The sequence below is a fragment of the Cyanistes caeruleus genome, chromosome Z (genome assembly GCF_971803275.1).
Source record: "Cyanistes caeruleus chromosome Z, bCyaCae1.hap1.1, whole genome shotgun sequence".
NCBI classification, from domain to species: Eukaryota; Metazoa; Chordata; class Aves; order Passeriformes; family Paridae; genus Cyanistes; species Cyanistes caeruleus.
The window spans coordinates 35849321-35873506 of NC_141732.1; the positions used below are offsets into that span (position 1 = coordinate 35849321).

The 24186-nt window shown below is 41.0% G+C and overlaps 3 long non-coding RNA genes across 3 annotated transcripts in view; 2 read left to right on the forward strand and 1 right to left on the reverse strand.

The window, feature by feature from the left end:
* Positions 1 to 18044, forward strand: part of LOC147648353 (uncharacterized) — a 30506-nt gene extending 12462 nt beyond the window's left edge. The window contains exon 2 of the long non-coding RNA XR_015280201.1: positions 17822 to 18044. This is a non-coding gene — a long non-coding RNA (uncharacterized LOC147648353). The remainder of the gene's footprint in view (positions 1 to 17821) is intronic.
* The window catches only part of LOC147648352 (uncharacterized), a 61595-nt gene that overhangs the window by 23003 nt on the left and 14406 nt on the right, over positions 1 to 24186 (reverse strand). The window lies entirely within an intron of this gene.
* Positions 4478 to 17652, forward strand: LOC147648354 (uncharacterized). The gene is made up of 3 exons (XR_015280202.1): positions 4478 to 4603; positions 4944 to 5045; positions 11468 to 17652. It is a non-coding gene; the product is annotated as an uncharacterized LOC147648354 (long non-coding RNA).

The following is a 24186-nucleotide window of genomic DNA, read 5'->3' on the forward strand; positions in this document are numbered from 1 at the left end:
ATTCTGCTGGAGCAAAGTATAGGATGCAAGGAAGGGTGCTTTGCTATCTATGCATAACAGGGATGTTGAGACACATGGGCAGGCAGAGGGGCTGAAGTGAAGTGAATACCCATTCACTTGGGTATCAGGACTGCATCTACCAGTCATCAGGTTGGAAGTTCTTGCAGCTTCAGTGTCCAGTCCAAATTCTCCCACACCCAAAACACCTCTTTTCCCACAGAGATCTTTATGTAGGCAGGGTGTGGAAGTAGAAGCACAAGTGAACAAGCCAAGTCCTGCAATGTCACTGGCAGTAGCCAGACCAAATGCAAGGCCTACCTACAATTTGTAGGGGTACCAGAGTCAATGAGTATGGTTTCTAGCATAGGTCCTGGGAACAGATCCTAAAAAAGTGTCTCAAGCCATTGAATATTTCCCTTCCTTCATAAGTAGCCATCTACAACTTCAGAACTGTTAATATAGTATCATCAAGTACAGCAAGCTAGCAGAGAAAGAAATAGGAGAGACCAAGGACTCCTCTCATTTCTGGATCACATGAATTGTGTTATCAGATATAGTACAACCCAATCTGCTGGCACTTGCAGAAGACATAGAGATCCCATGATTTTTCAGAACCATTTTTAGGTTCCAGGGCACATTTAGAGGCTTTTTTTTTCAAAAGAAACATGCCATGCAAATAAAACCAAACCTAGTTACTTTCTAGTCTTAGCAAAGTAGCTCTCCCAGTGATCTGCTTCTTTCATGGATATGACAGCAAACACCATCATCTTGTTTTCAACAGTAAGCCATCACCACTCTCTTAAATCCTTCAGAGAACAACATTCCACTGAAATGGGATGGAAAAAAAATTACAAGTGATTCTTCTTGAACTTAAAAAGTAGAGCCAGGATTTTAAAACAGTTTTCTTTTTCTGATGCTCAAAGACTAAGAAGCACATAATTATTGCTTATTTTTTTAGACCAATCTGTAGAATAAATGCCAAGCTTGTGTTAGACTCCTCAGTTTACATCACATAAAGAGAAGTCAGGTGAGTACACAGATTTCAGAAATGCATATTCATAAATAGGCTTCCAAGATATTTTGCAATGGATTGAGTATCAGCCCTGAAAAATGCTACAATTTCACAACAGAGCAATTAATTTAACTTGCCATTCTTCTATATTTGTATTTATGAGGGAATGATTACCTGTGCATTATACATATATCTCTGCACTGACTACTGTATGCATTCCACAGGGTATTCAGACTTTTCTGGAACCTTTAACACAACAGAAAATTTTATCTTCCCTCAGCTCACCATAATGGTGGTATTGCCTTTAGATTCACTACCCTATTTTTAAAGTCACAAGAAGTTGCTGGACTGGTGATAGCGATTTGCAGAGGAAATTTGCTAATTTTGAACAGAAAGTTTAGTGCCAAATATATTTTTCATCTTAAAAGGGGCAAGGAATTCCTTATTGCCATCTTACAGTGCAGAGTGCAGGCTGATAAAAGGATACCTGAGACTCCAAAGTCAGAAACAGTGAAGGTCTAAGTGGGGAATGGGAGCTGATGTTTTCCTGTTGTGGACCAGGCTTTATGAACCTCACATGCTCCATTAAATCATGCACATCAAGGTGTGTTCCCCACACTGGGCAGTCACCACTGGCAGTCTGCTTTTGGGCCTGAAGCTAAAGGGGGCATGGACTTGTTTTTGTGACCCCAGGCCCAGAGAGAGAACAAATTGAGCCTTTCCCTTCAGCTGATGTAGCAAACCAGAAGAAAATGAAGAGGGGGAGATGCAGATGCCTTTCTGAAAAGGAGTAGGAGGAGCTAAAAGCACAAAGATGAAGCAGCCAAGCCCACTTGGGATTATGTCTTTGGGCTGCATACCCATGCATTTTGCATATCCATCCAGAGGAAATATTGAGGAGATGCTCAATTCTCCCAGCATCCAAATGCTGCTCTGAAAATCAGTAGGCCTCTGAGGGGGTTGTGCCAAATGCTTCACGTTTGAAGAGGCCTCTGTAATTCTGGGTGTTCACTACTGCAACTCCATCTTCCATCACGGACTTCGGAGCCCAGCCACATCAGAGCCCAGGGTGCAGGCCCCATGTGCCTTCCCAAGCTGAGGGAATGGCAGGGATACCTTACACTTCAAAGGGTCGGATGAGTCCCAGTCTGGGGGTCTGTATCCAATGCCTCACTAGTCTTGCAGTGGCAATATTATGCAACTGGGTTTCAGGTAAGTGCTTTTCCTTCATTTTCCCATGGTTCCTATGGAAACCAATCCCACAGCCCTTGCTGAGAGAATGCATAAACCACAGCAGGGTTCATAAGTGGGAGATATGCCCATTTTCTGTATTGGCCAAATGTTTACTCCACTTACATTATAATAGCTTCAAGACACACAGTCAAAATGCTACATGCTTTGGGAAATCCTGCTTATTCCAGTGGGGTTGTCTATGCTTTATTAGGCTGGATTTTTCAAGAAATAATTTGTTACATCTGCCAATTTTTGCATGTGAAACTAATTTATGTACATGACAATGCTCAACTCAGCTCTGTAGTTCAGCAGAACATGGTGATAGAGATCTCCTGGCACAAGATCCCTGTAGTTCCCACATGCATTAATTTATTCATAGGAAATGCAAAGATGGAATTTTGTAAGAATAAAATGTGATTCTTAGGTATTTAGTCATTGGTGAATATTTATAACTGATGGAAAAAAAACCTTCATTAAAAAGGTAGGTTGTAACTTTTAATGATGACAGACTAGGGATGTCAGAAATCTCTGACCACTAGCAGAGATTTTCTGTGAAATGCTGTTTGCACAACATGCCTGACAAAGAAGTCAGCAAACTACAGGGAAAAAGGATTATTCCTGGGCACTCTGTTCCATACAGGACTTTTGGAACAGCCTAGTCACTTCCCTTTGCACCCCAATCTGACTGCATCCCTCACACCCATCTCCCACATGGCTCTCTCTGTGGTACGTGGCTCAAACTGCTGCAGCAGAATATTTTCACTGCAGAGGCAAGCTGAGTGAAACATACCTTGTGCACAGTGAATGGGAGGTACCCAGTGTAGCTTTCTATGAAAAGTATGTTCAAGACAGAAAGGGAGTAAATTGTAAAATTTATCTTTTTCAAGCTTCAGACAGCACAGGCAGCAAAAGGCTTCCTGCTCCCTCCTATTCAGCAAGCATACTCAGGCAGCATCTGATCCAGCAGCTGTTTGAAGCTGCTGAGAAGGCCCCTGCTGACTTTGTGAGACAGCTGACTCATGCCTGAGTAAAGACTGGTGGAAAGTGGTCACCTGCAGAAGATCCTGCCCCTTAAACAGAGGGATTTTCTGCACGGATGACGGGAGAGCTAAGTCAAGCCCTTTACTTCCCAAGGAGTGATTTTGGTTAGCACAATAATAATTAACTGAAGATAAACTGAAGTAGAAAGAGGATAGTAACTTCAATGCATGAAAAGTGTTTTTGCTTCTTTTTCTGCAAGAAGAAGATGACTTTACAGTTAATAACTGGGAGGATCTTAGAAACATTTCAATGCAATAACGCCCATAATTCAGGATAATACCTTTTCTATAAAACACCAAGAGAGTAACAGAGACTGTTCTCCTCTGTCTAGCATCATGATCAGTCTACCAAGGGGTATCCTGGTTGTTTTGTGGGCAGAAGAGTAGTTGCAAAGCTGATAACATCTTCAAAATATGACAGAGGAAAAGGCCTTCCTACAGTGTACTGAGGGCAAATTTTCTTCACAAGCTCTGTTTTGTAATGTTCTACTGTCATTTTCCAGACATGTCCAGGCACATGTCATTTTCCAGAGCAGAAGCTCTTTACAGCAGAAGGGAGGACAGTGAAACACAAAGCCTAGAAAACTGGGAGCATTCTACAAACCACACTGCATAGACCTAAAAGCACTGAAGAGACAGACAAAACTTCTGTTCATAAATTGCTGAGGTACGGTGTAGAGATTAATTTAGAAATATGAAGTTTCAAAGTGAAAGACTCAATCACAAAACACCTGTCTGAAGAGATAATACATCTGCCATTTGTCTGTTATTCCCCAAAGTGGGCTTAAGCCAGGACCCATCCACTGGGTTGGTCCCAGAAGACACTCATAGCCTTAGTATGGGTAACTGAGGCCATGTCTCCTGAAGTGTCCAAGAAGTACATACAAATGTGTAGTCCCCCCGACACAAAGGGCATCCTGCAACAAAGGCAGAATGGTCTCCAAGCAGAAAGCAAATACAAAAATTATATTTTCTCATTCAGCAATGAGGTCTCCAGGAAATGTGAGCTCCTGTGAACAGCTCGTGACAATTCTACTCCAAGAGGCTGTTCTGCCTGCTTCAACTAACCTGCCATGTCACACCAAACAAGGCAGCCTTACACCTGGACAATGCCGGCTGGCAGTCACTGGCTGAGAAACACCTGCAAGCCAAAACACCTCTATTTCTTATCTGCAGCAGCTGTGCAGCCTCTACTGACAGCACTGCAGGAGAAGCTGGAGGGGAGACTAAAAGTCATCCTGCCAAACCAATTTTGGGACCCTATCATACACTCAGCTAGAAGAAACAGGTGGATTTAGGGCTTCACCTTTTGAAGAAGGTGAACTAGCATCTCTGTTTGGAAATTATACTCTTTTTTAGTGCTCTCTCTTGAAGACAATCTCATTAAATCTTCCTTCAGTGACCAACATATCCTGGTTACGGTTTGTCTTATGCTCAGCTTCCCTTTCTTGTCTGTTGGCTTTTGCCAAAAGCAACCTCCACTCCCTTGGCTGCCTCCCTAATTACCATCTCACTCCTTCTTCCTGGAGCTACATTCAGAGTCCCTTGTCATTCTCCATTTGCCTACTTGACATGTCTGAGTATCCGCTGCCTAACCCCACCTTATTCTCCTATTTACAAGTCTGCCAAAAAGGCAGCTCAGGGTTTATTTTGTCTAGGCCTGCCCACGAAGAGTCTACTGTCTCTCCCTTCGTGATCCTCCTAGATAGCAGCAGCAGCCCTACTTCTTGCAATGCCTCAAGGTAATTTGTCACCTCAAGGTAATAAATCACCTCTTTTCCTAAAGTGTATTGGCATATCTACCTTGTCCTTCAGGGGTGGGGGACTATACTTTTGGAAGATCTGCAAGTGCTTTGCACAGGCTAAGCATTAAGTGAAATAAATGTGGGTGTTTTATAGAATAATAATCTAAGGTGAGGACTGACTTTTCCAGATTTCCCCAAATCAGGAATGATCCTGAGCTGTGGATTTCAAAGCTCCCACAAGCTGTGTCTGTCTGCCTGCCAGGCTACTTAAACTATTTTATAACACCATGTTTATGCAATTAATGGTGAAAACATGATTTAAATTTGTACTATTCCAATAATGTTATGAATTCTCACTGCAGTAGTTTTTTGATTGTAATAGTAAAGATTGTTTTCCCCCTAATACAGAATATATGCACCTTTGTAGAACGCCACAGTAATCTTGCCTACCTTTTGTTTGTTCATTCCCTTGGGGACTGAGCTGTGCCTAATGTTTCAATTACCTTTCTGCTGCTGTGGAGATGATTGAATTTGGAGTTTCAAGGGACTGCAAAAATACCAGATAGCTAGACAGAAAACCAATACCTCAGGAACCAACAATTTACTTGGCATATCTTATAGCACTTAAACAACTTAACTCTGGGCAATTAATGGCTGTAATGGTATATTTATTAGACAAGTAAAGGAAAAGGAAGAAAATGACATGAATGTTTAATGAACACACTAATAGAAGCCACATGAAAATGCTGAATTCTCTTTTCTACTCAGGAAATTTTAAGTGGCTCTTACCAACCACATGTATATGTGATATGTGAGCTCATTTAATCAATAGGCTTTACTGCATTTCTTAGTTCTTTCTAAAGAAGTTCTTTCTCTAAAATAAGGAAGACCTAATTAATCTAAATATACCAAGTATAAGAGTACAATACATTTGTTTGCTGAAATAATCCATCTAGATCAAAGGCTAATTTGTAATTTGAATACTGGAATAACAGTGCTTGCATTAAAAGAAATAAATTATATGATCAGTGAAATAAAAAGACAGCTTGTATTTCAGAGAATGATGTCTGTTTAGCACTGATTGGTTCACCAGAATTATTGCCTCCAGTGGAAGTAATGCTAATTTCAGATCCTCAAAGCAACATCCTTGCTCTTATGATTTGTGTGATACCCAGCTGATTTTCTGCCTTGAACAAAAATATAAAGAAAAATAAGGAAGACCAGATGTTCAGCAGCTTTTAGAAGTGTTTTCTTCTTGCTACATGAGACCAATTTTTGTCTTCTGAGGTTTAAATTCTAACCACCTATCCACACCGTGCTTCAGGAAAACATACGTACTCTAAGTGCCATCACCATTTTTTTGGATAAGGCACAGGACACTGTACATTCAGAGCCCAATTCATACCAACTAAAGGACTGGTCACTGTTCTTAATTTTGCAGTTCAGAGAGGGAGTGCTCATGATTTAGTTTATCTTGGTTCACTCTTCTCTGGTGTGTGTCTAACACTTCAGTTCTCAGGTGCTAAACAACCCAGACCACAGCTTCCCAGGCCCTAGCATCAGAACAATGCAGGCAAACCAAAAGTATAAGTTCTGTGTGCTAGCCAGAACACATGGCTCACTTTAGCTCACTCTGACTTACAGAAAGAGAGAACCAAGAAGCCTTCTGGCACCAAAAAGAAATCAAACAAAAAAAACCCCATTTAATTCTGTCAAAATGTCTATGATAATCATGGATTGGAAGGATGACTTTACATGCATCATGCCACTGTGGCACTTTGATAGTAGGGGACCTAATTTCAAATTCTGTATATTGTCAGAAAAAAACCTGTCAGGTACAATAACAGCTTTGGTTGACCAAAATGGCAAATTTGGAGTGTTAGTGCTCTTCACCTTCAGCTATATGAAGCCTTCACTGTGACCATTGCTGCCTTGGAGTTGCCGGCCTGAACATAGAAGTTCATCTGCTCTCCTTTCAGGAGAAAGCGTTGTGGTGTAACATCAAGAGGAATATTTGTGTCTAAAGATGCAAAGAAGCAGTAGCACAAACTGAATGACACAATCCAATATGCTCTTTATTTATTCTTATTAAAGAAATCAGCCAATTCAGTTTGAAAATCCTCTTAGAGGGCCAAGCTCTAAGATTTGCAGAAACTTGTGTTATATATTCTCATTAACTCTCTCACTGAAGACTAGCTGACATACATAGTGGTGATCACTCATATCTTCAGAAAGTTATTACTACTTTTGAAGATGAGAAAATGTATTAGCAGAGAAGATACAGCAGAAAAGTCCTCACATTCCAAGGAAGGAAGGGAAGTATTGAGATGTTCTTTGTGCAGAGCCCTGACAACCTCATTTGGCAGAGTTTATCAAGTGTCTGTCAGGGTGCGCAGCTCCCCGCAAATGTAAAGAAGAACAGAACAAAACATTTGCATTTTACCTTTTGTCACAGGGCAGTCTTATTTATTGTAGGGCCTTCCCAAAGCTGGAGACAGCTACAAAGGTGTCAGGCAGCAGCTAATGAGTGGAGGGTTAGACAAGGGGACGTTTAATGAATCCTGAGGATCAGAGCCTCAGATACACAATTAAAATCCTTATCACAGGATAAAAGTTATTCTGGTACAAGTAATCAGTTTATATGATACAAACTATATTCAGCTCCTTAAATGACATAATATCAGGCAAAACTTCTGTGCTACTTAGGAGATCTTTTTCCAGCCTTAATGGAAATATTGATGAGTAAACAAATCCTTTATTCTTACTTCTGCTTTTGAAGCTAGGATTTTAAAGTACATTAAACAACACAATTCACGCGCACACACACCCCTAAGCAGACAGATGGTTATAAAATATGGGCAGTTCAGTTGACTGTGATGGAAAAATATCTAGTTTCTGCAAAAATGTGTACCTGTATGACTCATTTATTAGCTGCAAGGAAAGGGTTTCTCTGCTAAAGTTAATGAGCCTTTCTCCATGTTAATATCAGCTTCACTGATTGCAGTCCAAGAGGCTACCTGCTATGGTAACTAACTTGATTTGCTTTTCGTATTTTTTTGTATAACACACTGTATTAAAGAATTAAAAATAGCACAGTCTAATAGGCTTATGAACAAACAGTATCACTTCAAAAAATTATCTGTTCAACAGTTCAGCAAACATGCTAAAGCAATCCTTTCCAACAGTCAGGGAGGAAGGACACAACCCCTCCATGCAGCTTCTCAATTATGCAAATGCAGTTGAAATTATTTTCATAATGACTGGAGGGGCTCCTCCATAAGGGCAGAGTCTTGCTCAATTGCTTGCATGTAGGTAAAGGGGGGTAAGGGGGTGTGCTGCTTGTCTACCAAGACCTTAAATCCACACCCTGAAAGTTACCTGGCTAAGGCTCACAGGAGCATCTGTGCAGGCTCACATATTTTATGCTCAGTTCTGTTCCATGGTAAATTTTTAATGGAAGTTTGAGCTGTAGCAGAACAGACATTTTGCATACAAGACAAGTGGATAAAATACACTTTCCCCCAATAAAAAATGAATGTTACCAGCTTTGGAAAGCATCCATTCAAAACATACAGCATCAGCAAAGTCAAAATAAACAGCAAAAGATGGCTTATTTTGACCGTATGACTCCTGGGGGCAGACTGTGTGTGTGCTGTGCTCACGAGAATTGCGAAAGACATCTCTAGGGGCTGGTGGGAGATGTGCCAAACTGGGCTTATTTGTGAGCTAAGCCATCAGCTGGCCTTCAACTCACTGGCATCCCTTCAAGGGATGGCTCCTGTTGGGGCAGTGCTCCCCCCTGTATTAAGGAATTCCCTTACCGAGATGGTGGAGAAAAGCAATTTTAATGGATGCTCCCTGAGTAATTTCTGACTGTGAAATTAACATGGCTTGTTCTTTTGATGAAACAAGGTCCACAAAATCTCAAATGTTTAAAAATTAAAATTATTCCAATTTCTTTCCTCTGTTTCTCCAAAACTGCACTTTGGAATTTTGCCTCTACCTTCTCCTCTCAGTCCATGACTAATTATTTAGATTGCAAAACCTTTGTAGGAGGGATTTTCTCCTACAACAGGTGTCAGCAGTGCCTAACATAATAGAGCTATTGTCTTAGGTACTCCTAGGCACTAATGAAAATAATTCACAGTAGCACAGTTAAGCAATTCCATGGGATATCTCTATTGTACCAAAATATCTAAGCTAAAAATGTAAAATATCAGAGAGGAAAGAGCCACATAAGTGCTAAGTGTAAAACCCATACAATGCTATTATGATCTCTTACGCTGCTTATTCAGCTAGCGTTTTAGAACCACAAAATACAGACATTCCCAAGCACTCAATAATCTGACATTCTGCATCCTTACACAGTCAATTCCACCCAGCTTAAGCTCCCAGATGTATTTACACATCTATTTTGAAGGTGCTGTCACCACACAAAGTGCATGCAATGGGAAGGAGATAAATGAGGTCCTAGTACAATCAAATTTTTGTCTTCCTGGAAAGAGTCGATTTCAACACCAGTTTTTGATCTTCTGCTGAGAGATTGACGATAAAAATTGCACATCACATCAATATGTGAAAAGTCAGTAAAAATCTGTTTGAAAAATACCAATGATTTGCTTCATTCAAATGGTTCCACAGACTGGAGAATGAATGCAGCTTGGCTCCTATCAGTGCTGTTTGCAGTACAAGCCTACTAGCACTGAGCAGAGGCTGATCTCACAGTGCTGCTGCCTTTCCCTTGCTTGCTTGCCACATAAACAGGGATCCTCTCTCCCCTTTCTTCTACCCGTATTTCCCTTTTTTTCTTTTTTTTTTTTTTTTCACTTGTCACCCTCCAAAACCCTGGTCCTCTGGCAAATCTAGGTGAAAGTAGCTAGTACAAACAAGGAGATTGAAGAAGGGTTGTAACAGAAAAAATGCAGGTGGGACAGGAGCATTGCAAAAATATCCCTCATCTTTGTGTAGATAACAGGCACTGCTTTCATTTTGCCCTGAGGAAGGAGAGGGGAAAAGAACAAAGTATATTCCTCCTCTTTCTGTGAATAGGGATAACCTGTGCTGAGCTAGGGGTTGCTCCCACATGCAGGTCAGGAGTGCATCTGCCCCACCAAGCAGAAAATTCCCTCCTCTCACCATACCATAAGTAACTGGTATTCAGAAACCATAATCCCAAGGCAAGACTGCCTTGTTATGTTATGGCCACACACAACAGGAAATCCAGATCTAGTACTATCTGTCTGTAGCTGGGGACTGGATGAGATGGCTCCTGCCTGGAGTTTTTTTCTGCCCCTACATCCTATTGCAGCAGCAGAAGAAAGGGAAGAACTGAAGAACCACTATGTATCCAAAACCTCCCATTGCTCCTCTTGGACAGAGAATTAACTTAGCAAGCCATTTGTTTTTGTGCGTGAGCAAGGAGTTACATGTGCATTTTGAGAACTCTACTTTCAATGTTTCTTACAGCTTCTGTAGGGCCTGCATCCATCTTCTTTCATAGTACTTCACCATCATTGCACTATTCCCATCAGCTTCCCCATGCTCCTAAAAGCATCCTGGAACTAATTGCTCAAAAGTATATGTGCTGTTACATCACTCATATGTACCAGACTCTACTCTGATTCTTCATACATGAAGACTGATGCTAAATTTTATTGTATTTTATAGTGGGTCTACAAAAAAGGAAGCCAGAGTCCTTCTGTTTTGATTTTGAAAACAAATTTAAACTTGTTAGGTATTTGTATGTTCCACCAAATTCCAATACTACAAAAGATCCTTTCAGGTTTGCCTTAGATTTAGATCATGATTGACTATTGCCATAAACCCACCAGTACAAACACATATACATATACATATACATATACATATACATATACATATACATGTACATGTACATGTACATATCCTATACACTAATATCATCAGTAGTTCAGTGTCATCAAATCAGAATACTTAAAATTTTAAAATTTTGGGGTTTTGTTTTGGTTTTTATTAATTCTATATTTAGCTTGGGTTTTTTTCCTCTTTTCTAACCCCAGATACCAAATTCAGGAGAAAAACTATGTTTTTATGAAGGAAAATATATCTTTGAAGTTGTAGGGAGAGAAGTTTTAAAATGACAGGTTACTACAGAACCAGATACCAAAAAAAAAATCATAGAAACATAAAATATACTGGGGGGTTTTTTATCCCATTATTTTGAACAAGGTCCTGAAGTTTTGGCTCATAACTCATGACCTTTGAAATACTCATCACTCAATTACCAGTGGTTTACTTTCTTATTAAAAGCAGACTGTGGAGAGGGAATAATTAAGGAATGGAAAATCACCAGCTGAGTAATAAAGAGCAAATACATATTTTTCCGTGTGGGCCTTCATACTCTTCTGAGCTCTCTAAGTGCTTCCATCTTCTTCTGGAACTCCCTTTATTTTCTGCAGGTCCTTCACAAAACATCTCAGAGATTTCTGCAACAGCCTGACAACATGAAGAGCTGTGGGAGGAGTGCCTTTTCATCACCCAATGTGATGAAAGAGGCAAGATGCATTATTACTCTTGACCCTATTTATTCCTGACACCCAACTCCATCCTTCAGCCTCCAGCCAAGGAAGAGACCTGGGTTTTTGCTTCCTGTTTGGCCATGATTAACAGAAACAGAGACTGTCCTCCTCCTATACAGACATGAGAGAACTATTCTTTTCCCTAGATTTAGCTCTTGCCTTGATGCCTCTTTAGATGCAGGTGTCAGAGATGCTGAGGCCACAGGGAGGGAGTTGCTTTCCCTTTCAGGCAGGAGGCTACAATGTGGAAAAGTCACAGTGAAGCCATGGTGTCCTGGCATCAGGGAAAGGTATGGTCAGGACATGAATGATCTATGTGCAAAACCTGAAGGTCTTTGCTCCATTAGAGGAGCAAGTAGAAATTTTCTCAAATCAGGGACAAGGATGGAACAGGAAGAAGTTCAGAGCAAATCTATACTCACATCTAGGTTAGCTCTGATGCCACTGTGTTTGCACAGCACTGTCCAGAACCAATCCCTTGGTGTCTGAGCCAGAACCAAGACTTCTGTTCTCTTGATCCTACAAAGTGCTAAGGTTAGTAAAATCTCAGGGCATAGGTTCATACATCATAGACACCCGCACAGCAAAATCACCCTCTGCCCTCCAATATAGCTTGTCTGTATTGTGGTCTGCATACACACAGGTCTGAGAGGCTCCTTTCCTCTGATGACCTTCAGTAATATACAATTTCTTCCAGTCTCTGGAAGCTGGAGTGAGATGAACACCATGTTTCTTGTTTCACAGACCTTGATAGCTCCAAAGCTACTACTGATCATTACATCCTGATTTTTATTTTGAAGATTGACTCTTGACGATAGAGAACAGGGAACCAGGGTTCAGGGACAGATAATAATGCAATTGTAAGAGTGCTCAGAAAAGGACAGGAGTTTACAGAGAGAGCTGAGCCACAGTCACATGTCTGGGGATTTAGGTGTATTGTATGCCACCACAAGTCACACAACAAACATAAACGTGGGATTTGTTTCAGTCTACTTGTTTCAGAGGTATACCATGATTCTAATGAAATATCAAAAAAATCCCAAAGCAGCAACAAAACCCTCTTGTCGTTTCCTGTGGGTGGCAATGTACCCAGAAAACATACTCCTCTGCTGCAGTCACAGTAGTGTTTTTAGAACTGTTGGAGCCCACTCATTATCCATGAAAATATCTTGGAGCAGGGGGAAGGGGAGAACTAACAGTGGTGAGTCAGCAGAAATAATGTCTACACCAATGTCTACACGATGAGAATGCCTCCTAATTCCTCACTGCTCCCCAAGTAAAATGGGAGGTTGTTAAAATCCCAAACAAATCTCCAAAAGCATGCCTCACACAGTTTTAGTAGGATCTCTAGCCTGGTCAGAAACAAAGCCTTTGCTTTCTTACACTGTTCAGAAGACAGAAAGGAAAGATGAAGATGGAGGTACCAAGAGACTAACAACATATCTGAAGGAAAGTCTCACAAGGCATTGCTCTCCCAAGGAGGATTTCCACCCTTAGAGGGATTCTCATTTGTCATCCAGCAGCAACAGTGTCTTCAAATGAGGCTAAAATTCATCAAGGCTTTCTGCATTCTCATATTCTGCTGTAGGTAATATTTTCCTCTCCTTCTCTTGGTTGTCTTCTTTCCTTTTATTTCCTCCCCATAAGACTCTAACAATAAAAGAATGTCATAGGAAGATCTTTTGGTTGCTGCCTTCGTCGATGAGAAGGATGGTGCACAGTGGAGGGAAGACCAAAATAGCCACCAGAAAGGTAGACCAATGGAGAGATCCAAACTATTTGAAAAAAAGTACTACTAATAACAAGGCTATGGAAGTCAAAGAGCCCATGGAGTGAAGGATATACTCCCAAGAAACCTGAATGTGCTGATAGTGCATTGAAGAATAGCCCCCAGGTCAAGGAAACTTCTGAGGGACATTGGGGGAAAGAAGAATGCAGAGAAAGTGGGTTACAATGTTTTACTACCTGACAAATCGTGTGCTGAATGCTACTCCTCTGTAATGGGACATGTAAAAACTGTGCCCCTACCCTTCACCTGCCAAGAGATGGAACTTCACCCAAAGAGAATCAACAATGTCTTCTAAGCAGATGAATGTAGCAGAAGCTTTCAGCTGAGAGAAAACAGAAGAATAATGTTCTGTCTTCCAGAATCCTATGCTCATCTGCAAACAAGCCTGGGGACAAAAGCATAGCTTTCACTTTAAACAAACTCCTGTTCAGTACTCCTGCTGGAGAACAAGACAAGATAGTGGGAATAGGCTGTCTAAGGTACTGGGCACAATTGATGAGCATATTCAGGGCTCCTGTTCCTCCATTTTTGTGCATTCCAACCTCCCACATGGATGTAAAAGGAAGAGTGACAAAATCCTGGAAGAGCCAGGAGACTAAAAAAACCTTTGGGAGCTACTGTGCAAGGCACCCACTTGCAACCAGCAGCACATAAAATGATTCAGCTGCCACGGATGCTATTTACATGTGACAATAGGAGCTGCTGAACCCCGTGGATGGACATGGAGAAGCAGCTCTCTTTCCTCCACTACAGGTGGTTCTTTCAGGGCCAGGGGTTTCCTGACAAGTGTGAGAGACTCATCGTGTGAAGAAACAGGGCCAGGGGTTTTAGTCAGGTTACATTACAGTTAGCTTACATTACAGTTGTCTACTCTTTTTTACCTTTGACTTATGTCTGTTTTGTCTCATTACAAATCACATACTGTGAATCATCAGGCAGTCTCTGTGCTGCCCTTCAGGGGGCACAAATATTTAAAAAGAAAAAAAAAAAAAAGGAGAGATGATTGAGAAAAAATAGGAGAATCACTACCCAAGCTTAAGGAGGCAGGTTCTTTTTTACGCTTGGGTTCTTATTCATTATAATACCAGGATCTCATTATAATTGTCTTGGCCACCATATTCACTCTGTAGGCAATAAGGACTAGATGACTGGAATAACAATCAAGACCACTAATGACCTCACACCTGCCTCACTGACATTAGAATGGCTACATTCAGAGCCAGTATCACTCTTCTTGTCATCTGAAGCCCTATCCTAATGCTAGGTGATTTTTCAATATCTCTGAAAGATTTTCAAGTTCTGGACTTCAGAAAAAAAAATTTTTTGGCAAGAAAAGAAATCCAGTGTGTGCTAGATAGTACTACCAAATCTTCACTCTCTTCTCAAAATCTTAAAGGCATTTCTTTACATATTATTCTAAGATGAGCCTGTTAAGACCATGTGTCCCTTGCCTGTCCTCCCATCATGACCAGGAGCATGTCCATAATTGGTGATACAATGAGAACTTCCATTTGAGAAATGCTCCTAGTACAGTTTTACAGACTTACCCAGAATGAGATGGAGGTAACGCTAAAAGAGAGCATTTGTCCTTCAGTTTTCTTCATAGCCCCAGGCTGTAAGGACTAGATACTTCTACATCTCTACTGTAGTTTCAGTATTTCTAGTGCACTTTCTGACCCAGCATATCTTTGATAGAGATCTACAGGATCTGATATGATGTAATGAAGGATCCAAACTTTCATTCAAAAGTCCTGGAGCATTGATTTGTAAATCACTAGAAGCTTAGAACTTGTGCCAAGCAAGTACCATTATCCTACACATAGGTTGTGTATCTTTTCCAGGCATCGGTTATGTGCTCTGTGTGAGAAAGGACTGAGGACTGAGGGGATCTATGTGTCACCAAGTGCAGCTGATATCACTATATTTCCATAAAGCAGAGTGTCTGGATATTTCTAATTTACAATAATATTCTGGATATCAGTAGCACCATATGTCTTTGCTGGGCTATAATGACTTAAGCTTAGCTGAAACATAAATAAATATGATGATTCTGACACAGATACATCAGGAGAGTGAAAGACATTTGGAGTTACAGTCAGTATAAATGTTAACTTAAGCCATAATTCTGCTTCCAGAATCTGAACTTGCAAAAATCTCAACTTTGATTTATAACAACACTGAGATAACTTATATTAAGATTCTTTGTGCTTTACACAGACACTCCTCCACTTAACTGATAAACAAGCACTACAGACAGATCAAGGAGGAGCATGCAGAGCCAACAGGCACACATGTTGCACTGTGATTAGACTATGTTATTAAATTCCAATGTGGATTGTAAGATGAACCAAAAATGTTTTAGCTCTTTGAAAAACATTGAGAATAGGAGGATAGATGTTATCTGATATGGGATCTCCTCCTTATACTTTGTAAGCAGAACACAAATAGCATCATAATTTTAACAATCACTTTCTTTAAACCAATAGGAAGTTCCATTTGAGGACTACATTAGCAAATTAAAATCCCAGCTAGATGTATCAGTTCTCAGCCTTTCCTGGCTGGTAGCAAGAAAATGCTGGTTATCAGACATCACCTGCAAGTTTATGGGTTATTTCAGAGCCTGAGTACTTGTTTTTGCATTAACAAAAACTTTGGGTGAGTGTGAAGAGTGGAGTAAAGCCAAAGTAAGGAGAAAAGTCATTTGAATGACCACTGTTGCTTTTGCTAAAGAAAACACAAGCCCATGATGGTAAGCAATGAAATGCAGCCCCAAGAGATAATAACTACAGAAATTATGTCCTTGCAGTGAAATGCCTCCCTACACCTTTCTGTGCAAACCCTATGCCTGGCAGCACATATCCGCTGCTTCCTTGTATCTCGGCTTTGCTCCGGTTTGCATGTTGTGAGGTGTGCAAACTGAAAAGAGGTGATACCTGATGCAAAGGACAATCCAAACCACAGGATCATGAGAAATCGGTCATTAGCAGTCAAGTAGGCAAAATGCAATAAACCATTTTCTCCAAGCTATGCCTAAGCATCTTTCATTGGTTTGCTTTAGCAAGGGGGTGCTTTTAATACAGGTAAATCTTGGGAGCTAAATTTGTTTTAATTCAATTACAGTTAAAATTTAATACAGTCAAGTCTTTTTTCTGGGTTCTAAACAGAATGCAGACTTTTTTATCATAGAGAAATGGTAATCACCACTGGAAGTGTCAAACTGCCTGACCAGATCATGTGCAAGGAAAAGTTACAACCTTCACAGTGTATGCACTTTCTGGAATAGCTTTCACACCAGTACAGAGGCATTTTCAGCTTCTACAAAGTAGTAAAAAATGCACAAGGACTATTTACAGCTCATATGTTGACAAAACAATTAGTAATGCAACCTGTTTTTAAATTAGCTTATCCATCCAATTACAACAGTCAAGCACACCTGTATTACCAGTTGCTGATTCCTTCATCAAAAGCAAAAATTCTGTGAAGGCCAGAGCAAATATATGCATACTGTTAGGACTTTTCCAAAGCTGAAAATATTTGTATACGTTTGAGCACCACCAGCTGTCAAAGATCATGCTATCCTCCACCCCATCCTGCTCCAAATAAGCATGGATAAAAATTATTCTGGCCTCAAATCTGTGGGTTTAGAGGGTGGGATCCTCTAAAATCTAATAATGGGAATAATCAGTATCCCTAAGCCTCCTCAGTTTGCAATCCCATCAGGAAACACAGAACCACCTATCTTTGTGAAAGAAGTGAAACACAGTAGGCTGTTGGGAGTACTGTGCTACATAAACCATTTTCTGCAGAGATGTCAGAGGGAATGGAAAACAGCATGACACTGACATGGCTTAGTCAGACATAGCATATGTTGCTCAATACAAAAAAATAAGAATTCTTGAATTCTGTAGGGATAATGGAAGGGAACAGAAAGGGCAGCAAAGAATCTTAGGTCTGAACTGTTCCTGAAAATTATAATTACTGTCATGTAATTTTTTAAAAATAAATTAAGTCTTAGAAAAATACAACAGCTCTTAGTCATATAGGTCCTTATATTCCCTTCACAGAAGGTGTCTGGAGGCATTGCAGGACAGTGCAACTTGCACAGCACATGCAGCAAAGACATCAGAGCAGCACAGTGTCCTGGGCTGACATTATGATGCTTTCATCCCTAATCACCAGTTCTGTTTATGTTACATATTAAGTTCTGCACCTTTAAGATTGGTTCTGAGAGTGAAGTGGGGGAAAGAAGAAGCGCACAGTTTGGGTTCAGAAGCAGCACTCACTCCCCCACACCCTGCTCCAGGACTGTGTTTTCTGCAGCACGGACACACAGCAGGACAGAGCTCTCCTTTGCTTTTAGTTAGTTTTTAGCTTTTGCTTTTAGTTAGCTGAGGCAGAGAAGCTCCCTGACTGTTTTTGTTTGTTTTTTCTTGGATCTGTTTCAGACCTGCTCTGGACTGCAAACCCAGACAAACCCCAGGAGCTCACACCTGTGGCCCACTGGGGCCTGGGCCTCGGCACTTTCCAGCGCCAAAGGATAAGAGACTGAGCGGGCCGAGCTACACCCCATGAAAATGACTTTTCTGGATGTGACATCTCTTTGAACAGTGAGAGTTCTTATTGTTTAATATCATTCAATTTCTATTAAATAAACAGTTTTTCACTTTTCTCCAAGGAAATCCTTTTCCTGAACCAGTTGGGGGAGGAGCCACTTGAATTTGCTTTCTGGAGGGACCCTATTCAGAAGTTTTCTCCCAAATTTTCCCTAAACCAGGACACACAGCTTTGACAGGGATTCTTCCACCAGCCTCCACCTGCATGGGAAAAGAGTGAGGGCACTTCACTGACATAAAACAATCTCATGGGCAAAGGAGGCAATCACCTGCCAAAAAGTAAAGCCTAGTTCTGGACAACACCCACACTGCCATGGGCTCACAGCACCATTCAGAGAGTTTGGACAAAATGAAAATTTGAAATTGAATGGTGGATAGTAGTTTTAATTTGTGGCCATCATATGTTCCCAGCTTTTCTAATTAAAAATATCTCTGTCCAAGTCTCTTGATATATTTGAAGATTGTGTTGGATAATGCAGCTCTCACTCTGAGTACTCAGGCTGATAATGATACTACTCAGAGATGGCAGCTGAATAAACAAAATGGAGTGAATGAACCTCCTAATATGCTCAGCAGCTAACCCTTTGGCCAGCACAAGCAGGAAAGAGTTTAGCAACAACACATCATGGTTATTCGCCAACCTCTAACTGCAACATGAAGATTTTGTCCCAAATGATACTTCAGTGATACTGAGAAAACAGCCAGAGAAAAAGAGCTCATTTTGGCCATGATCTGTTACCCCACAGCAAGTGGGGCACATGCAAATCCACAATGTGCCTCCAGGTATGGGCATCTGCCCATGACTCTGTGTAGCTAACCATTCACTAGTATCAGTGTAAGTCAGCTGTGCCCTGGGGTGCATTGGGTACAGGATCACCAGCCAGTCAGGAGAGGGGATAGTCCTGCTCTGCCCTGCACTGGGGCAGACTCACTGGGAGTGCTGGGGGCCGCTTTGAGTGCAACAATATAAGAAGAACAAAAAGCTTTTAGAGAGTGACCAAAAGAGGGCAGTGAAGATGGTGAAGGGCCTCAAGGGGAAGACACAAGGAGCAGCTGAGGTCACTTTGTTCAGGGTGGAGAACAGGAGTCTGAGAAGAGACCATGTTGCTGTCCTCAGCTTCCTTATGAGGGGAAGAGGAGGGGAAGGCATTTCTATGTGGTATCTCTTCTTCTATTAGGTGTCTCTTCTATGTGGTCACCAGTTAAAGGACCAGAGGGAATGCTATGAACTCTGCCAGGTTTAGGCTGGATATTAGAGAAAGGTTCTTCATCCAGAGGGTGGTTGGGCTTTGGAACAGGCTCCTCAGGGAAGCAGTCACAGCAACAGCCTAAAGGAGTTCAAGAAATGAACTTCCTTTCCCCTCTTCATGACTGACTCATGCTAATGTGTGGAAAAATCATGCTGCCAAAGGCCAGTGTCCACAAAAGAAACAGAAGAGTCCTCAAGAATCAACTTTATTCAAATAAAAAGAGAGTCCACTTAGACATACCCCTGGGTCAAGAGTGGGGTCTATCTAGCTTTTGGAGCATGCAGCCTCTCTTTATCCTAAATTCCTGATCACTTTATCCATGTTTCCCAATTGGCTGAGGTACCCATACTGCCTAATACGTATTCCACCTTTAACATGTACCTCCCCCTATATCATGTATCATATAATCATTAAAATTAGCTTAAAGCCCTCCCTGGCAGAGAATTTGCAACTCAAAAGCCTTTTAAGCCTGCACACTCTTCCCTAAAGCTCAGAAGTTGAGACCCTGTTGGATTCTGTAACAAACTTGTGCAGTTTGATGTTTGTAAAGACCCTCACCCCTATTCTTCCAGAATGTGGTTGCTTCTTTAAGGCTACCTATTTTCAGAGTTTGTTTGTGAAGAAGTATACACCCATTCTCTACCAATCCCACCTTTTCTTATTTCTTAATACTTGTTACTAGAAACTTTAATTACCATTAACTTGACTTTTTTACTCTTGGCATAGTATAAAAATTAAAGCTGTTACTGCAAAAAGAAGAAAGAATAACATTTGTTTGATCCATAGCCCATCAGGCAACCACAAAAATATGTCCTACTCTCAACTTTTCCATGTCTGGACCAGTACATGTGCTAACTTTCTTATTTCGTTTGTTATTTGTTTTAACACTTTTCCATTGTCATCTATTTTCAAATAAGATTAACTCATTTAATTTTCATGTTGTCTTCCACACCAGATGTGGCATGTAAATACACAGAAACAACTTAGCATAAAGGAAAGAGTGACCACTTGTGCTAGCCCCCAGTCACTGGAGATCCAAAGTGGGGGGAGGTTCTTGTAGATGCTCTGTGGCAACTGATCTGGTCCACTTTTGCAGAGAGTTAGCCACAGTCTTTTTCCCATCTTCTTCCTCCATCTGAGAAGTCCAAATCTCTGGAGCTATAGACCTTGACCTGAATATGATGGATCCACCCACGTTCAGCTGTCTTGACTGTGGTTTCCATAGTTGGTAACAAGTGGTATGGTCCATGCCGCTTTGCCACCAGCAGTGCTTCTTTCTACTTCTTAACTAGGACTCAATCTCCTGGTTGCATGTTATGAACAGCAAAGTCCAAAAGCAGAGTCTGTGCTAATTTGGCTTCCTGTTGAAGAAATTTCATGAGAGACAGTATTCTGGCTACCTACAGCTTTAAATGCACTACCCTTGTCTCCACCTCCCCAACTGAGCTGACAACTAACAGGATAAGGAACTCCAAACAATAATTCAAAGGGAAAAAATTTGGTATCTTCTCTGCACCTGGCTCATATTCTGGCTAAAGCTAATGGCAAAAACCATAACCATGGCATCTTAGTTTCTAGCAGCTTCAAAAGGTGTTTCTTTATATCTCCACTCATTCTTTCTACTTCGCCCAACCTCTGAGAGTGCCAGGGGTATGGAGGTTTCGTTATATTCCTAAAGCTGCCATAACCCCTTGAAGAATTTTTCTGTAAAATAAGTACCCCTATCAGATTCTATTGCTTTCCCAATCCCATATCTTGGAATTATTTGTTTCAAAATTATATTAATAACTCGTCCAGTAGCTGCTGAAGCAATTGAAAACCCTTCTGGCCACCTTCTTAGCTCATACTATTACCAGAAGTTATTCAAGTCTTCCCATTTGGGGCATTTCAGTAAAATCCTCTTGGCAGCATTGAAATGAGCATACAACCCAAGGTCTCCCTCCCTGACAGCTTTCTTTGTAACCTGCAGATTGACTTTGGCACATATCAAGCAACCTTCTATAGCTCACTTTGTCAGAGGAAAAAGACCCAAGACAGGATACATCTTGAGGAAGGCTTCTGAGAGTCCCAATGGCTCCCTTTATAGAGTTGTTTAAATATCTGTAGGGCCAAAACCTTCAGTATCCAATTGTTTACCATCCTTTGTAAAGCATTTGTCCCCTCTTTCCTCTACACCACTATTTTTATTTATCTCCAGCTCCTCTTGTGGAAAAGACAGTCTCTCCAGCAGCCATTGAGCCACTGGGAGCAAAAGGAGGATCTTAGAGATTTCTGGAAGAAGTGCTGGTTTGCAGGCTTCTTCATCCACCAGTCAATTACTATTGCCTCCTCTGAGTGCCATGCCTGATGTCTCCCCTAACATGTATTATTGCCACCTCTTTTGGTAAATTAACTGCCTCCAATGGGTGAGTAATTAAACCCTCATAATGAGCTAATGTTTTCCCTCTGCAATTTAATAGACCTCTTTCCTCCCAGTTTTCCAAAGCATGTACCACCCCATATGCATCCTTTGACTCTGTAAATATATTACCACCTTTCTTCGACACAATTTGCAGGCTCTTATTAAGGCATACAATTCTGCAGTCTGTGCTGACCATGTGTATGGTAGCTTCCCTCCTTCATGCAATTCCCTTCCTTTTACTATAGCATCTCCTGTAACTAGTTTCCATCTACTTCTCTTGAAGATCCATCAATAAACACCTTTTGGCCAAGTGGTAGCCCATAAATCTTCTCTAGCTGAGGTCTGGAGATCTATTGCTTCAGTACATCCATGAGTTTCCTTCAGGTGTTTTGGGACCAGTTAAAGTGGAGGCTGGGTTAAACCCTTCTCCAAGCTAAAAAGGTTAAACTCTTTGAGAAACCCTGCTTCTCAATTCTGTGTCCTTCTTTTCCATTAAACAAGTTTCATTCTGTAATAACTTAATGCTGGTCATCCATTTAGAAGCTCTTTTGGTTAACAAAGCCTTAACTGGATGACAGACTTTAATAATAAGAGATCCTTCGGCTGTTAATTTTCATGTCTCAGTTACCAATAAAGCTGTGGCTGCACAATATTGCTAAAAATGGGGCCACCCCCTTGCCACTGCATCTAATACTTTGGAAAAATAAACCACCTGTCTTCGAGTACCCCCACGTTCTTGCACTAGAATACCTTTGGCATGGCCCTGTTAAACATCCACATGTAACTCAAATTCTTTTTTCCTGTCTGGAACGGCTAGGGCTGGAGCCTTGGTTAATCTGCTTTTTAAAGCTTTGAAGCTCTGCTCTCCTTCTGATGTCCATATCATAACATTGGGGCTCTCTTCTGTTGAAAGGTCATGCGGGGGTCTGGCTAAGAGAGAAAAGTCCTCAATCCAGGTTCTGCAACATCCTATTAGTCCTAAAAATTGTCATAGATCCTTTTTAGACCTGGGTAATGGTACTTCTGAAATTCCTTGGGCCCTCTCTAGGTCAATACATCGCAAGCCTTCAGTCAAAGTATGTCCCAAATATTTAACCTTTTTCTCCACCATTTGTGCTTTCTTTTCAGATACTTTAAGCCCCTTTTTAGCTAGAAAATTAAGCCATTTCACAATGGCTTCTTCTACCACTTCCTCTTGTTCTCCTATAGGAGCAAGACATCCACCCTAATCCCTGGGAGAGAGTAAATTCTTTCAATTTATTTTTTGTGAGACTTGTCCAAATAAGACCATATATCCCTGCAGAAGGTCTGCCCATGTCAATGATTACTTTCCCATTTTCTCTTCTTCCTTTTTTAGTTCCCACTCCAAAGAAAAATATTGTTTACTATACCCTGTAAGTCGGCATTCCAAGAAAGCATCCTTTAAATGAAGTACTAAATAGTAATGATATCAGGAGGGAATCTGGTTCAAGATGGTATAATTATTTGGGACCATGGGATGCCTTGGTTTAATAATCTCATTTATTATTCGTAGTCCTGCACCATTCTATAGGTTCTATCTGGTTTTTTTAACCACCAGGATGGGAGATACTATCGGGACACACGCATGGCTCCAAAATACCTCTGCTTATTGAGAACTCAGGAATAGGCTGTAATCCCTTTCTTCCATTTCTTAAAAGAGGGTATTGCTTCTTAGACACCACTTTTCTAGGTTGTTTCAAAATAATCTGAAGAGTCTCCATATCTAATTTTCCATATTTCCCTGGGACTGCTCACACTTCTGGGTTCACTTTAGCTTAAGCTTAGTCAGAGAATTTACAGTGTTACAGAAGTATTAGCCTCTGCATCACCTTTTATAATACTGATTTGCATTCCCAATTTAACCATTAATTCTCTTCCCAATAGGTTATAATCACAATTTGGAACAAGTTAAAATTCATGCATTTTGTATTTATCTCCCACATCCACTAGGAGTGGCTTAATGAGACACACCCGCTCATTTTTTCCATCTACCCCTTGAATAACCAAAGACTATTTTGACAATTGTCCACACTTTGGCATAAGATTCAAAGTAGACCAAGCAGCTCCTGTGTCTACTAGGAAACATTTCCTCTTGATCCAGACCCAGATTGTATTTTGTTATTAAGGGCTCCTGTGTGGTGGGTCCTTGGTGTAATGGGAGCCCCTGACATCCCTAACAATCCATCTCCATCAGCCAGTAGACTTCCTGTTCACGAGGACCCACTTATCGCTGGGGACATTCCCTTTCCCAATGTCCTTCTTTCTTACAAACAGGACATTAACTCCTTCTCAGTGCTCTCTTGGCTGACCCTCTACCACTGAGGAAGATGTATTCCTGTCTGTAAAAATCCACCACAAATCCTGGTAACTGCCTCCTTCCCTTTTTTCCCTGGTTCTGAGTACCACTGTACTTTCAGCTTCAGGGATTGTAAAAACTGTGCCATTATCCTTGCCTTCACCTTCGCCTTTTCCCCATCCCTTCTTACATACACCTGCTCTGCCTTTCTAATCAACTCACTCAGGGG